Below are 15,169 nucleotides of genomic sequence, written 5' to 3'. Positions count from 1 at the left end.
CTCCCAAAGTGCTAGGATTACAGGTGCGAGCCAACATGCCCACCTTGTTTCTCCTGATTTTAATATTAAATTAATGTCATCACTAGTCAGTCACAAAAGGACAAATACTGTATGATTCTACTTATATGCGTTGCGTTACCTAAAATAGCTGAATTTGTAGAGACAGAAAATAGAATGGTGGTTGCCAGGGGCAGGGGGAAGGTTGATACAAGGAGTTATTGTTTAATTGGTACAGTTTTGGTATGGACAACTGAAAAAGTTTTGAAGATGGATAGTGGTGATGGTTCCACAATAATGAGGATGTACTTAATACCACTTGTTAAATGGTTAAAAAAATGGCTAAGGACTAAAATTATAGATTTTATCCTATGTGTATTTTACCACAATTAAAAATATATATAGTAATATATATGTATACATTACAAAATGTATATGTATTCATATATACAAAATACAAAATATGTGTATATATAACTATACATACACAAATATATTATCTATTTGTATATATATGAAATATATGTACATATAATTTGTGTTATAATTTGTGTGTATATACATGTATGTATATTATATATATATAATTCGTGTACATATACACACACATATATAATTTGTATGGAACATACATACATATACATATACATACATATACATATACCCACATACATATATATAATTTGTATAAAACATACATACATATACATGTATATGTACATGTTCCAGACACTATAGACAATTTATGTGAAAGTCAAAAACAAAAACAAAAATAAAAAACCATGTAGAATTTGAAGAAATCAAAAAATTCAGAAAGGCTGGGGGAAAAAAATCAAAACATTCATATGCAATTGATATTATTTCTAAACTACATATGATCTTAAGTGTCTAAGGCTACATATTATTCTCCAAATAGAGCAACCATACATGATTTTTTGGCATCATGAAATTAGAACAGAAAAAAATGTTGACAATTGCCTAATCTGAAATGAGAGTATTTTCTAGCCTCAAAGTTAGGAAACTTTCATCAAATTCCAAGAGAACTGTCAAGTTTTTCTAGGCTGAGAATGCAGAGGAATCTTATTCACATTAAGTCTAAACCACAAAGAGACTTACAGCTCCATGACAGCTCTCTGCAAAGACAAGCAGTACTTGTTGCTTTTGGAGAACAACCTAGCTCATAAGGAGGAAAAAACTGCTCTTTGCCTATATTCTCTGAATATTTTGCAGATCTGAGCTCATGTTGCAGTTCATTAGAGCTCTGTTATTACATTAGACACAAGGTTATGCCAATGGTTCCATTTCCAGGGTATCTCTCTCATCCATAAAATTCAATCCAGGCTGAAAAATCTGGCACATGAAGTCCTCGCTGGAGAGAATATCTTCATGTTTAGCATATGTAGATGAGCATATACAGATAGATAATAACTATAAAAGTAATAATGAATAATTTTAAGGTGCATGACTATAACAGAATTTAAGAAAGCTTTCATCACTTTGCAATATATTTCAGCTTTACAAATGTCCTAGAGTCTTAAACTAAAATATTTCATTTCCAAAATGAAATTTGGCACTTGGTTAATTTATTCAAACACCTGGTTCCTATTACTTACACAATATGTCTGAATGGGAAAATACAGTGTATATACACACTTACTGATAGAGGACAGAGTATGTACAAGTAAGAGACACATAACAAAGGTCTCCTTACTCCCGCTGAGGTAACTACCCCCATGATACTAAAGAAACAGGTAGAAGGAAAAATCAGTGAAGAACAAATGCCAGTACTAAATATTTTCCAAAAAGCTAGGAGATAATGGAGATAGAGGTTGGGCATGAAAAAGATCTTTTTTTTTTTTGAGACAGAGTCGCTCTGTCGTCCACGGTGGAGTGCAGTGGCCTGATCTCAGCTCACTGCAATTTCTAACTCCTGGGTTCAAGCGATTCTCCTGCCTCAGCCTCCCTAGTAGATGGGATTACAGGCGCCCACCACCATGCCCAGCTAATTTTTGTATTTTTAGTAGAGACGGAGTTTTACCATGTTGACCAGGCTAGTGTCGAACTCCTGACATCAAGTGATTCGCCCGCCTCAGCCTCCCAAAGTGCTGGGATTACAGGCATGAGCCACCCCACCCAGCCAAATAAGGTCAATTCTGTATCAAAAGCAGAACAGCATATAGCCAAAGAGGTGGGGAGAAAAATGTTAAGAGTAGAGAAAGAATAAAGACGAAAGAGAAAGAATTCACAAACTTTAGTTAAGGCTTCAGTCTGAAGAAGATGCATCAGATTATAATTTCCTAAACTCAGGAATCTCTACTTTTTCCTCCTAATTCAATGGTCTACAAATGTTGACAGCACATCGCTTGATGGGACAGACAAGCCCATTTTGCTTTTTCTTGTTGATCTTCAACACCAATCCTGCTACTTTAAACTAAACCACGGCATTTCTGAATACCCACAACATATGGTTAAGAAGGAAGGAGACTTGAGCAGGACAGGAAAATAGGGTCAATCCTGGAAGTAGCCAATCACACAGAATCAGCATAACACATATCTGGGTCTGCTCTTCCATAAACCAGGAGCAATGAATAATTCAGTGTCTCTGACTTGTCGGAACCTCCATCACTCACTATGGAGTCTACGCTCATTTGCCTTCTTTCTCATATATTTATTGGCTTGATTTAACTATAATGTCATTTGGCCCACCTAGTCTACTAGAGATATGCTACACAGTCTAAGATGAAAGATGTTTATATGATTAGTTAGATATACCAGACTTACAGATGAGATTTCAACATTAAGGCCTCAAATGTAATCTGCTGAAACTGTGTGAGTCGGCATAAAAGGAACAATCAGGCTTCTCCTACTGACAATTCCTTTGAAACCTAATATAAAATAAATTTTTTTTTAATTTTTGTTTTTAAACTCTAGTTGGCCAATTTAACTTCGGCCAACAGGGATATCTATACTTAATGCTTAAAATCAGGAAAATCCTTAGTATCCTGATCTGCAAAATGAGTGGTAGCAAGGGACCTCTATCTAGGGTGCCTTCTAGGATGGTGTTAGGAGTACCGAAATCAAAGTAAGTTGGCCAATATTGGCTGCATTTTCCATTAAGAAGAACCTATTATCCTGCTTTCCCACTTCCAACAACATCAGAGCCATTTTCACTGGACTCTTTCCCTTTGGCCCATAAGGTGAATAGATAGCGCTACTCCCACCAAGACATACAAGTTGTAAAGCAAATGCTGCTGCCCTAGAAATTGAAGGTGTATGCTCTCTTTACAAGGATGGTGTTTCTTTTTTTTTTTTTTCTTGAGAGGGAGTCTCACTCTGTCGCCCAGGCTGGAGTGCAGTGGCGCGATCTTGGCTCACTGCAACTTCTGCCTCCTGGGTTCAAGCGATTCTCCTGCCTCAGCCTCCTGAGTAGCTGGGACTACAGGTGCCCGCCACTATACCTGGCTAATTTTTTGTATTTTTAGTAGAGATGGGATTTCACTGTGTTAGGCAGGATAGTCTCGATCTCCTGACCTCGTGATCTGCCCTCCTCGGCCTCCCAAAGTGCTGGAAATACAGGCGTGAGCCACCACGCCCGGCCAAAGGATGGTGTTTCTAAGGAACCAATGTTCAAGTCATACTCAGCCTCTCTACCATCTTATGTCCAAACAGTAGATTAGGAATAACCAGCTTAAAGTTAATGGCTTCAGGGTACCAGCTATGAGCATTTCAGTTTGCTTTTATGTTCTCCCACTCCATTTCTGACTGTTACCTATTAAAACTTCAGAGTAACAGAGACTATTCAAGTGCATCATGAATTCACAGCAGTCACAAAGAATCTAGAATAATAATTCAGACATTCTAAATGAATAACTGATGTTAATGTTTCTTTTTAAAAAGGACATTATCTCATAAAGTAGATTTGAGATCACCTCTTCTGAATCCTATTTCATTCACGAGCCAGTTTTGAAGTTTTTTATTTTATTTTCATTATGTTCTGATCTGCCAAAAGATACGGTGTGTGTTGCCATTTTGCATTGAATCCATGCTGTCAAAAATGCGTGGAACTGCAGAACCATCGTAGCGTACCACCATGAGCAGCACACACAATTCACTTTCTCCTCTCCTAGTATTCCTCACAGCTCAAAAAGAGTTGTTTTCTCACTTATGGCCTATAATCTCATATTCCAACAAATGCTTTTAAAGAAAGTTCATCATAAAAAAAGAATGTGTGTGTTTGCATGGGGTAGGGGCAGTGTATCAACTTTCTCATGCAACCCTCTGAAACCACTCAACAGTTTTCTCTATGCCAAAATACATTCCAAATCCATCCACTTTTCCCATCTCCACTGCTACCCTCTTGGGGCAAGCCACCACCATCTCTCGCCTACCACACTCCAAGAGCCTCCTCCTGGTCTCCCTCTTGTCCCCTGCCTATAGTCTATCCTCTACAGCAGTCAGAGCAACCTCCTTTAAAAAGTAGGTGTAATCATGTCATTCCCTTGCTTAAAAACTTTTACCTTCTTAATGAGCTCCCACTTTGCATAAAATAAAATCCACACTCTTTATCATGACTATCTTTCCTTTTTTTTTTTTTTTTTTGAGATGGAGTCTCACTCTGTCGCCAGGCTGGAGTGCAGTGGCGCGATCTCGGCTAACTGCAACCTCCGTCTCCCAAGTTCAAGCAATTCTCCTGTCTCAGCCTCCCTAGTAGCTGGGACTACCAGCGTGTGTCACCACACCCAGCTAATTTTTGTATTTTTAGTAGAGACAGGGTTTCACCATGTTGGCCAGGACAGTCTTGATCTCTTGACCTCATGATCCACCCGCCTCATCTTTCCAAAGTGCTGGGACTACAAGCATGAGCCACCGCACCCAGCTGACTATCTTTCTTAATCGTAGCAAGTCTCTCCCTCAAATCTCTCTCTCCACCATTCTCAAATCATGTAGGCCTTCTTTCTGTTCTTCAAATGATGTTTCCTCTCCCAGATTTGCACAACTTTCTCTTTCTCATCAATTCATTCCCCAAATGGCCCAATCCCCGCCATCCTATCAAAAACAGCACTCTCACCCTAGTTGCTATCACATATTCTGTTTATTTATTTGCACTTAATTTTTGTCTCTCTCCCACTAGCATGTAAGCACCACGAAAGTAGAGACTAAGTATACTTTCCTTTCTTCTTTCATTCAGTAATTATTTTATGTCTACTTCATGTAAGGCATTGTTCAAGTTACTGGGAATAAGCAGTAAACCAAGGAGGCAAAAAAAAAGTCCCTCTTCATATGCACTGGCACTCTGCCCTGTTCCTCACTGACTCCGCAGACAGTGATGTGAGCCTTAGGTTTTACTGTGCTTCAGTATTTTTAAAATCTTTTCATAAAATATTTTCATAAAATCAAGTTACTAATGAATAAAATCGATTGAGGCTGGTCACACAGATATATTATTAATATATAATGATAATGTTAAAAAGCTTAGCTCTAACTATTAGAGCTGATTGAGGTCCAAATGTTGCTTACTATTTGCCACTCCTCTAAGAAAAAAACTTGTTTCCCAATTCTAACCTCTTTTACAGTTTGTCATAAATCACAACCCCTCCCCACTTTTCCCCACTCTGCACCCCCACATGCACTAGACCACCTTGGCAGAGGTAAATGAACTGAGTTTGCTGACACACTGAAACAGCTTTGATGTATATGAACATATCTGTAATATCTGGAATTCTAACTCCAAATATAGTGCAATTTTTTTCTTTAGTTTGGTTTTATTTTTTCACATAAGGAACATCATTTATTTATGCAATGAATGGTAATGAAACCTACTTGGCAATTACCTGTTAGATTTGTCACACTCAATTTAGCACTTCAGCAATTATAATACGTAAAGCCCAAATGTGAAATCACTTAAACCTAGTCTCTTTTTCGCTGGTAGGATGCCCCAAGTCCTACCCAGAGGAGCCTCTCCCTGCCAACACCTTGACAGCTTGCCTATTTTCAGGTGTGCTGAGCTATGCCTGGCTATCTTTCTACCAAGTCAGGGAAAAGGAATCCTGGAAAACCACAAATCCATCTCTCTTGTTCCACAGAAAAAGTATTTACTCTTGAAAATCACCATGTAACCATACATACTCAATTTACATGTTCAATCTGGTTGAAGAGCTAACCCACATGAAAAGACACAAGGAGAGCCAAATGGGAGTATTACCAGTTTAGGTTATTTATTTGATGTTTAGCTTTCATCTGTCTACATGATTTCAAGGAGTTTTCACAGTGGAAACGTACAGACAGCAAGTATACTTTGCAGAGCCCCTTGGAACAGAACAATGTGCTGAAAAGTACATAGAATCTTTAAGGATAAGAAAGATGCTATGAATATAGAATATCAAGTCCAGGTTTTAAGATGAAACCCTCATCCTTAATACTCACCTATAAAGCAGGGGCATCTGGCTAGATTTGGCTGCTCATTGCAAGTGACTGTGGAGTTACTGTTTTTCAACAGAGTTTCCAAGGGCCCACCTCAGCCCTGGTTTAGAATCTCCAAAAGTAGGGTCTGTAGTGTTTCTAAAGCCACTGAGGTGAGGTGATGATCAACCAGGTTTAGAAACCACTAATCTACAGAATCTAAGACCTGGACTTAAATGTCATCAGAAATTAGGCAGTTAAATGAGCAAAGCAGGAAGGTAAAAGACACAGGAAATAATGGAGCATGCATTCAAATTAATTCTTTTTTTTCTTTTTTTCAAGACAAAGTCTCACTCTATCACCCAGGCTGGAGTGCAGTGGCACGATCTCAGTTCACTGCAGCCTCCACCTTTCGGGTTCAAGTGATTCTCCTGTCTCAGCCTCCCGAGTAGCTGGGATTATAGGTACGTGCCACTACGCCTGGCTAATTTGTTTTTTTGAGACAGACTCTTGCTCTGTTGCCCAGGCTGGAGTGCAGTGGTGCAATCTCGGCTCACTGAAAGCTCCACCTCCCGGGTTCAAGCCATTGTCCTGCCTCAGCCTCCGGAGTAGCTGAGACTACAGGTGCCCGGCACCACGCCCGGCTAATTTTTTGTATGTTTAGTAGAGACGGGGTTTCACCGTGTTAGCCAGGATGGTCTACATCTCCTGACCTCGTGATTTGCCCGCCTCAGCCTCCCAACGTGCTGGGACTACAGGTGTGAGCCACTGCACCAGGCCTGTATTTTTTTTTTTTTTTTTAGTAGAGACAGGGTGTCACCAAGTTGGCCCGATTGGTCTCGAACTCCTGACCTTGTGATCCACCCGCCTCAGCCTCCCAAAGTGCTGGGATTACAGGAGTGAGTCACTGCACCCAGCAGTCAAATTAAATTTTTAAAAAATACAGTGGGCCCAATTTAGTCTGCTGCTCTTGATTCTGTTATTTTGGTATTTAGACCATAACTCCGTGAAGCTGAGCACCATATCTCATTCGCACCTGTGCCTGGGATAGTGCCTGATACATAGTAGGTTCAATCGATGTTTGTTAAATTACTGACAAAGATTTCTGTAAAGAAATTCCAATTCTTCTGACATTACTAGAACTGTCACTCATTCAACCAAAATGTATTATACACCTACTACACACAAGGTTCTAAGGATACTGAGGGTGACTAAGACAGACAAGATTCCTGTTTTTATGGTGTTTACATTTTGGGAGAATGGAGGAAGAAACAGGAATAAACATTCATACATAAATAAGCCCATTTCAGACAGTGATGAATATCATTCAGCATTAAAATGGCTGCACTTTGTGTCGAAGGTTTAATGAATTTCAGACACAGAAGTCAGTGGAAGTTATTGGCTTCTGAGGAGCTGAAGAATACTCACCTGATTTGTACAGCCTGAGCTCTGCCACTATACCAGTCGAATGACCTTGGACAAACCACTTAATCAATCTGGAGGAATTAAATTAAATGATCTCTAAGACTTTCTAGCCCTGAGATTGTATATTCTATTAGGAAAGATGCATTAGCAAAATTTCACACAGCAAGATGGTCATGTCCGATCTAGAGTACCCAAACACTTTGAGGAGCCATTCCTCAATAATTGGCTCTTGACATTTACACATTATTATAAACTGAAAAAATTTCCAAGCATTCCATGAGTCCACCTCTACAGTTTACCTAAGGCAAAAACCACAGGCTCAGATATTTATTGCCACAGTGGGCAACTGGCATGCCTAGACTAGGCTATGAAGCTGGCACTGTCACAGGTCCCGGGGAAAAGGAGATCAAATCTTGAATTTAAAGTGATTATGGAAACAAGAAATTAGTTAAATTCTCTCATTCAATAAACATTATTAAAAGACTGCAGAAAGCCAAAACAAAACAAAAACACAAGGTCTTCCTATAAGAACCTTGGTTGGTGTGGATTCTGAATTAAGCTGGGTTTCAGAGGCTTCATGAACCCCATGAAATTAAATACAAAGTTCTGGGTATATGGGCACTTGTTGGGGGGGAGGGTTCCATAACTTTCATCAGATTCTCAAAAGGGTCAAACTGGAGATACCACTACATAAGACACTTTAGACAAGTTCTCTCTTTAATTGTCATATGAATCCCCATTACATAAACAAAGAAACTGAGGTGTAGAGAAGTTCATGTGCCGAAACACAGCCAAGAAGTAGCACAGCAGAAATCTGAACCCTGATGTGCCAGTCTCCAAAACCTGTATTTTTTCCTCTGTGCTATGCTCACTTATGAAAAACAAACAGGGCTGTTAAAAAGAATGCATCAGTGAAGCCCCCACAGACCAAGCACCATAATCATGTTAGTGACAAAAGCAAATTCAAGCCTATTATTTTCTAGAGGCTGCAGGAGCCAACATTTTAATTTTTCAACTTCTGCCTCCACCAACTAGAATAAGATGACAGAAGAAGTACAAGAGCCCACATTAGGGTCGATGACTTTAGGGATCCTGTCCGTTCAGAAGTCAAAGCATAGGAACCTCCTCAGGCAGCCCAAGCCCAAGGTCACCACCCTACACATCTCCAAGGCAGGAATCAGGTCACTTTTCTTCCACCATTGAAGGTGGTGGATGTGCCATATCTCACTTTCCTAACTTGCCTGTGGGTCTAACTCTTGTCTCAGACCTTTCATAGTCACACAAATGGCTGTTTACATTTCATGAGTCATGCCACATTTACATAAAAAGGCAACCTGAAAATCCATCTGCTATAAATGACAGAATCTGAAATAAAGATCCACTTATGTATTGTGGCATAACAGAAAGAATATGGTCTTTGTAATCAGCATTCAATCCAAATACCAAGGACTACTAGCATTTAGTAGCTGCATAGCCTTGGGTAAGTTACTTTACCTCTCTGAACCCTAATTACTCAATTTGAAAAACAGGGATAATTATATCTCACATTTTAATAATCAGCAAAGATTTGGTGAATGCCTACTATGTGCTAAGCACTGTTCTAAGCTCTAGGGAATGTGACAGATAAGATTCTTTCCCTCATAAAGCTTATATTCCTGGTAGAAGAGACAGAAAAATAGCCAAATAAATAAGCTATAAAATATGCAATGATTTTAATAACATTACATTGAAATAGTAATATTTAACAGTTCTTGATTATGTACAATGTGTCAGAAACCATAAAAGATGCTAAGTACTACTTTATTCAGTTCTTAGAATGGAGGGATATAATAATATTTCCATTTTATAAAGAAGAAAATGAAAGTCCTGAAAAGTTAAGTAACTTCTCCAAAATCACACAGCTAGTAAATGACAAGGTCATGATTGAAATCCAGACAGTCTAACAGCAGAAACTCACTCTGCACTGCATCAAGTGATTTAATGACAATAAAATCTAGCCTGAGTGCGGTGGCTCGGGGGCTCATGCCTGTAATTCTAGCACTTTGGGAGGCCGAGGCAGGTGAATCACCTGAGGTCAGGAGTTCTAGACCAGCTTGACCAATATGGCGAAACCCCGTCTCTACTGAAAATACAAAAAATTAGCCAGGTGTGGTAGTGCATGCCTGTATTCCCAGCCACTTAGGAGGGTGAGGCAGGAGAATTGCTTGAACCCAGGAGGTGGTTACAGTGAGCCCAGATTATGCCACTGCACTCCAGCCTGGGCAACAACAGCAAATCTCCATCTCAAAAAAAAAAAAAAAAAGAAAGAAAGAAAGAAAGTAAAATCTAGTGATGCAGTAGAGGGACACTGCTGTAGCTCAGCTGGTCAGGGAAGGCACATTGAGTGGATGTCATTTTAGGCAATACACAAATCACAAGAAGCCAGGCCCAGACTAAAGATCTGGGGAAAGTGTTCCAAGCAGGAAGAACAGCTGGTACAAAGGCCCTAAGGAAGAACCAGTCTGGTGGCTTCCAGGGACAGAAAGCAAGCCAGCGAGTCTGGAGCACAGTGGACGAGCAAGGACAGAGTGGCCCGTGAGCTCTCAGAGCTACAGAACCCAGGCTGTTCTGGTCCTGTCAGCCAGAGCAGGAGAAGCATCTCATTCTGTTTGTCATTAAGTCACTGAAGAGTCTTACAGGCAGTGAGGCGACATCATTTGATATATATTTTTAAAATAAATCCAACTTATGTATGGAAAGTGGATTATGAGAGGGAGGAGACCATTAAAACTTGAAGTAGGGAGACCAAATTGGGGGTGCAGAAGTCTGTGCAAGAAATGATGGTGGCTTGGCCTGCAGTAGTAGTGACAGAAGTGGAGAAAACTGTACAGGTTCAGGATACATCAGAAAGTCACCATGAAGATTACAGGAGGGTGTCTAAAACACCTACTAGAGCATCTAACACACAGCAGGCATGTACAAGTGCTAGTTACCTTCCATGGCTAGCATTAATTAATAAGAGGTTTGAGATAAAACCATAAATTAATGGATATAATGTACATTATTCAGATGATGGTTACACTAAAAGCTGACCCAGACTTTACCACTACACAATATATCCATGTAACAAAACTGCACTGGTACCCCTTACATTTATACATTTATATAAATAAACAAACTCTAAATTGTACCCAAAATGACTCTTTGGCATCTCTGCCCCGATTTCTCCAAGGAAGCCCATAGAAGCTTAGAGTAAATTGGGAGTGCACCAAATTCAAACCACAATAGAGAATTGATCTATTAAAGGAGCTGGACTGTTAAATTAAAACCGTTTCTGTGTGCCAAGCTGAAACACAAAGGGATCACTCTTCTTTAACAATAAAGACCAGTTAAGGGGAGACTCCAGTTACACAATCTCCTCCTCTTCACCGTAAGGCACTTAGATGGAATTTTTTTTGATAGAAAAGACACACTCTTGAGTAAATGTAATAATTGTTTCAATGATATTACCCAACCACCCAAGAAGTTAAAAAAAGAAACTGGAAAATTGGGATTCTTCTATTACATGATCAGTTAATTGCTGCCTCAAGTCTAGGCTATATTCACACCAGCAAAGGGATGATGTTATTTGAGAGCTCTGACAGCCATTCAGGAAGCAGAAAGATTGCCTTCCAAATATAAATAAATAAACAAGCAAGCAAACAAACAAATAAAGCAATCAAAGGCTTACAAATGAGGCCAACTGACTCAGAGAATTTTCGCATGTTGCTCAAAATGGGTTCTTCTTTTAGAGAAGGCTTTTCTTAATGTCCCAAATAGGAGGTCCTATTACCTTCTCAGTCATCTCACAAACAACTGATCCCTGCAGCCCTCGCCATTCATTATTTTTCTAACAGAAACAATTCAAAACAAAACAAAACAAAAAAACCCACAATCACATTGATTTAGGTTAAACATGTATTATCACCAAAGGCAGGTAGGAAAAAAAAAAATCTCCCTGTGCTTCTTAAACTCACAAAATCAGGTCCCAGAAATTCTGACCCTGGGCTAACAGCAATCTCAGGACAGGAGAGAAATTTTCTCCTCCAGGTTGCCTCTTATTCCACTCTTTGAATTTTTAGCTACTCAAATCTTCCTATTTGGTACAGTGCAGAAGTTTGGCAAAGGTTCCACAAGATCAATACTATTTTCGTAACAATACTCTTATTTGCTGTGTGGACATTTCCACTGATGGTTTAAAAGAATGCTGGGTAAAACTGCAGGTGCCTTGTCACTAATCAAGCCAGTGGTACCCAACTAAACTAGTATTCAGTTTTTTTAATATCTATATTTAACTGACAAGTAATACATATTTATGGAGTACAATGTGATGTTTCTGCATTTGTACACATTGTGGAATAATTAAGTCAAGCTAATCAACTTATCCATCACCTCACATACTTTGTGATGAAAGCATTTAAAATCTACCATTTTAGCAATTTTGAAATATACATTATTATTAACTATAGTCAGCAGGCTGTCGTAATAGACCTCAAAAACTTACCAGTCACTGTGTTCTTTACCACGCATTCCATTTAAAAGAGAAAGAAGAAAAAGGAAGTTAGTTTCACTTAAGCATGTCCTCGGTAAAGCAGAAAAATCATCAATTATATTAAATCTTGAACTTTAAGTAGCTATCTTTTCACTATACTGTGTGACAAATTAGGAAACATACATAAAGTACTTCTGATAAATATTAAAGTAAAATGGTCATCTCAAAGAAAAGTACGTGTGTGATTTGAGTTCTGGGCTGAATTTGCCCCCACAGAACACCATTTTTACTTGAAAAAATAGCTGACTGCTATTTTTCTGGTTAATCAGACTTGAGTATTTGACAGACATTTCTCAACAGTTAATAAAGTGAGCTTGCCACTTCAAGAAAAACAACTGACCATATTTGCTGCCAATGATAAACTTCAGATTGTCAAGAAAAATCAGAAATTTAGAAAATTTCTATTTGCTACCTTGAGCTTGGGGCTTTCCAATAGTTAAAGACTTGTACCGTAAGATCAGTGGTGATACTGATGAGTGTGACCTTTTTTTACATTATATAATGAAATGCATCAACATTTGGAAGATCTGTATAACTCAGTGACATGATAATTTTCCAAATGATCAAAACGTAATGTTACAAAATCATCTGAATGTAAAAGATGCATTCAAAGTGCAAAAGAGATAAACAGATTTTAATATAACAAAGTAGGAAAAGTTAATTAAGATAGCTTCAGATTCCACCCTGCAAGTAATCTTTAAGAAATTATCACTTGTCTAAAGAAAATGGAAGAATATTCAGCCTTACAAAAGGAAATTCTGTCATCTGTGACAACATGGATGAATCTTGAATCTAGAGGGCATTATGCTAAGTGAAATAAGCCAGGTACAGATCTCCCTAAAATATGGAGTCTAAAAAAGTCAAACCCATAGAAGTAAAGAGTAGAACAGTAATTGCCAGAGGTTGGTGGGATAGAGCAGAGAAAGGGGAGATGTTAGTCAAAGGGTAAAAAATTCAGTTTGACAGGACACCTAAGTTCTAGTGGTCTGTTGCACAGCATGCTGACTAGTTTACAGTAATGTATATTTCAAATTTGCTAAAATAGTAGATTTTAAGTATTCTCACAACAAAGAAATAATAAGTATGTGTGGCGATAGGTATATTAATTAGCTTGATTTAATCACGCCCCAATGTGCACATGGAACATCACAACATGCCCCATAAATATAGATAATTATTGTCAATTAAAAACAAAAATGTTTTAAAATAGAAGCTATCACTTGACAAGTTTTGGAATAACAGCAAAGAAAAATATCTACATTTAATAGCTGAAGAAGCAATTAAAATACTCCCTTTTTCCATTAATGTCTGTGTGAGGCCAGATTTTGTTCATATAGTTCAACCAAAACAACGTATTACAGCAACTAAACAAAAAAGTGTAAGAACCAAGCATCAAGCTAGACAGTAAAGAGATCTGCAGAAAAGTAAAACAATGGCACACTTCTTGCTAATTTTTTGCATTGGAAAAGAGTTATTTTTCATAAAAAATGTTACGTTAACTTGTAATGAAGGGGTTTTGCTATTTTTAAATCAATAAAGGCTTTTTAGTTCCTAGTACAGTAAATATTGATAGGTATAACCCATATAAACAAAAGATTTTTGGGCCCTCAATAATTTTTAGGAGTAAAAAAGGGTCCTGAAGCCAAAAACTTTGTGAACCTCTGGCCTAAAGCAAATACATAATAGCTGCCTTTTCACACACACAAAAAGCAGAAAGAAGCCAAAGTGAATTTCTTTGGGCTTTATTGTGTAATTCGCTTAAGGCCCATGGGCCCTACTAATTTGCATGTCTGATTTACTCAGAATCCTTCTTCCTCCTCCTCGCTGGCAAGAAACCACAGACAAATTCCATTACTATTTCACAACCCACACTTCAGCAAACTGCAATGCAGGGGTATGGACATGGAGCTCATCCAGCCTGGCAAACGGGGATAAGGAGCTCAACTCCAGGGTTTTCCTTCCCAGGGCCCTTTTCAAACACTAAATCCACAAAACTCAGCATTAGTTTGCTCAAAGCAAATAGTTAATTTGCCCTTTCAATAGTAATCAAAAGGACAAAATCACACAGCTAGAGTACCGCTTCAGCCCCCAGACTGACCCTCCACCATCCCCTTTTTCCCATGCAAGTAGATGTCTAAACCATGAAAAATCAACAAATCAATCCACAACAAATATTTACATTGTCTACATAAAAAGGAGTGGAAGGTATACAGTCATAAAAAGAAAACTAACACTATAGGTAATAAAATTAAAATGCCTTAGTAAACCATGCTGTAAGTATGAAGAAGGAGAAAAAAACTGTGCCTAAGCGATCAAAGGAATAAATAAATGAGAAAAGAAAACAGACTATTATATTAAAAGCAGGCAAAAGGACAGCAGAGCTGAAAAGTGAGTAAAGGACAAGACACTCAGACATCAGTGATTAGACCTTTTGGCTAAAATTCAGTTCCAGCAGGGGGAAAATGGAAGATAAGGCTGGAATGATAGATTGCACCCTGATTATGGTAGGTCCTGAAAGTCAAGCTAAGGAGTCTGGATTCTATCCTGCATGTAATGAGGAGCCTCAAAAAGCTTTTGAGAAGGACAGGGAGCACAATGGAAGCATGTTTGTTATTTGTTGTTCTGATTTTTAAACACCAATCTACTTATAATATGGTTACAGTGAAAGAAACCAAAGGCCAGATAAAGAGACCACTGCAAAAGCCCAGGAAGAGAGGAGCTGGACCTGAACAAGAAGACAGCAATGGAAATGAATAGGAACCAAGAGTCACAGATAGG

General features: G+C 38.5%; 1 protein-coding gene across 3 annotated transcripts in view; it reads right to left on the bottom strand.

Moving 5' to 3' along the window:
- FTO (FTO alpha-ketoglutarate dependent dioxygenase) overlaps positions 1–15,169 on the bottom strand; it is a 410,833-nt gene that overhangs the window by 323,109 nt on the left and 72,555 nt on the right. Inside the window, exon 1 of one of the 3 annotated variants that reach the window (XM_030924927.1) lies at positions 12,344–12,356. The exons of the other annotated variants lie outside the window; for them this stretch is intronic. The gene's annotated coding sequence lies outside the window, so the exon portion shown is untranslated. Of the gene's footprint in view, positions 1–12,343; positions 12,357–15,169 lie in introns of those variants that run through there. 3 annotated transcript variants of the gene reach the window in all.

The sequence above is a fragment of the Rhinopithecus roxellana genome, chromosome 20 (genome assembly GCF_007565055.1).
Source record: "Rhinopithecus roxellana isolate Shanxi Qingling chromosome 20, ASM756505v1, whole genome shotgun sequence".
In the NCBI taxonomy this organism is placed as follows: domain Eukaryota; kingdom Metazoa; phylum Chordata; class Mammalia; order Primates; family Cercopithecidae; genus Rhinopithecus; species Rhinopithecus roxellana.
This window is presented reverse-complemented; position numbering and strand designations above follow the sequence as displayed.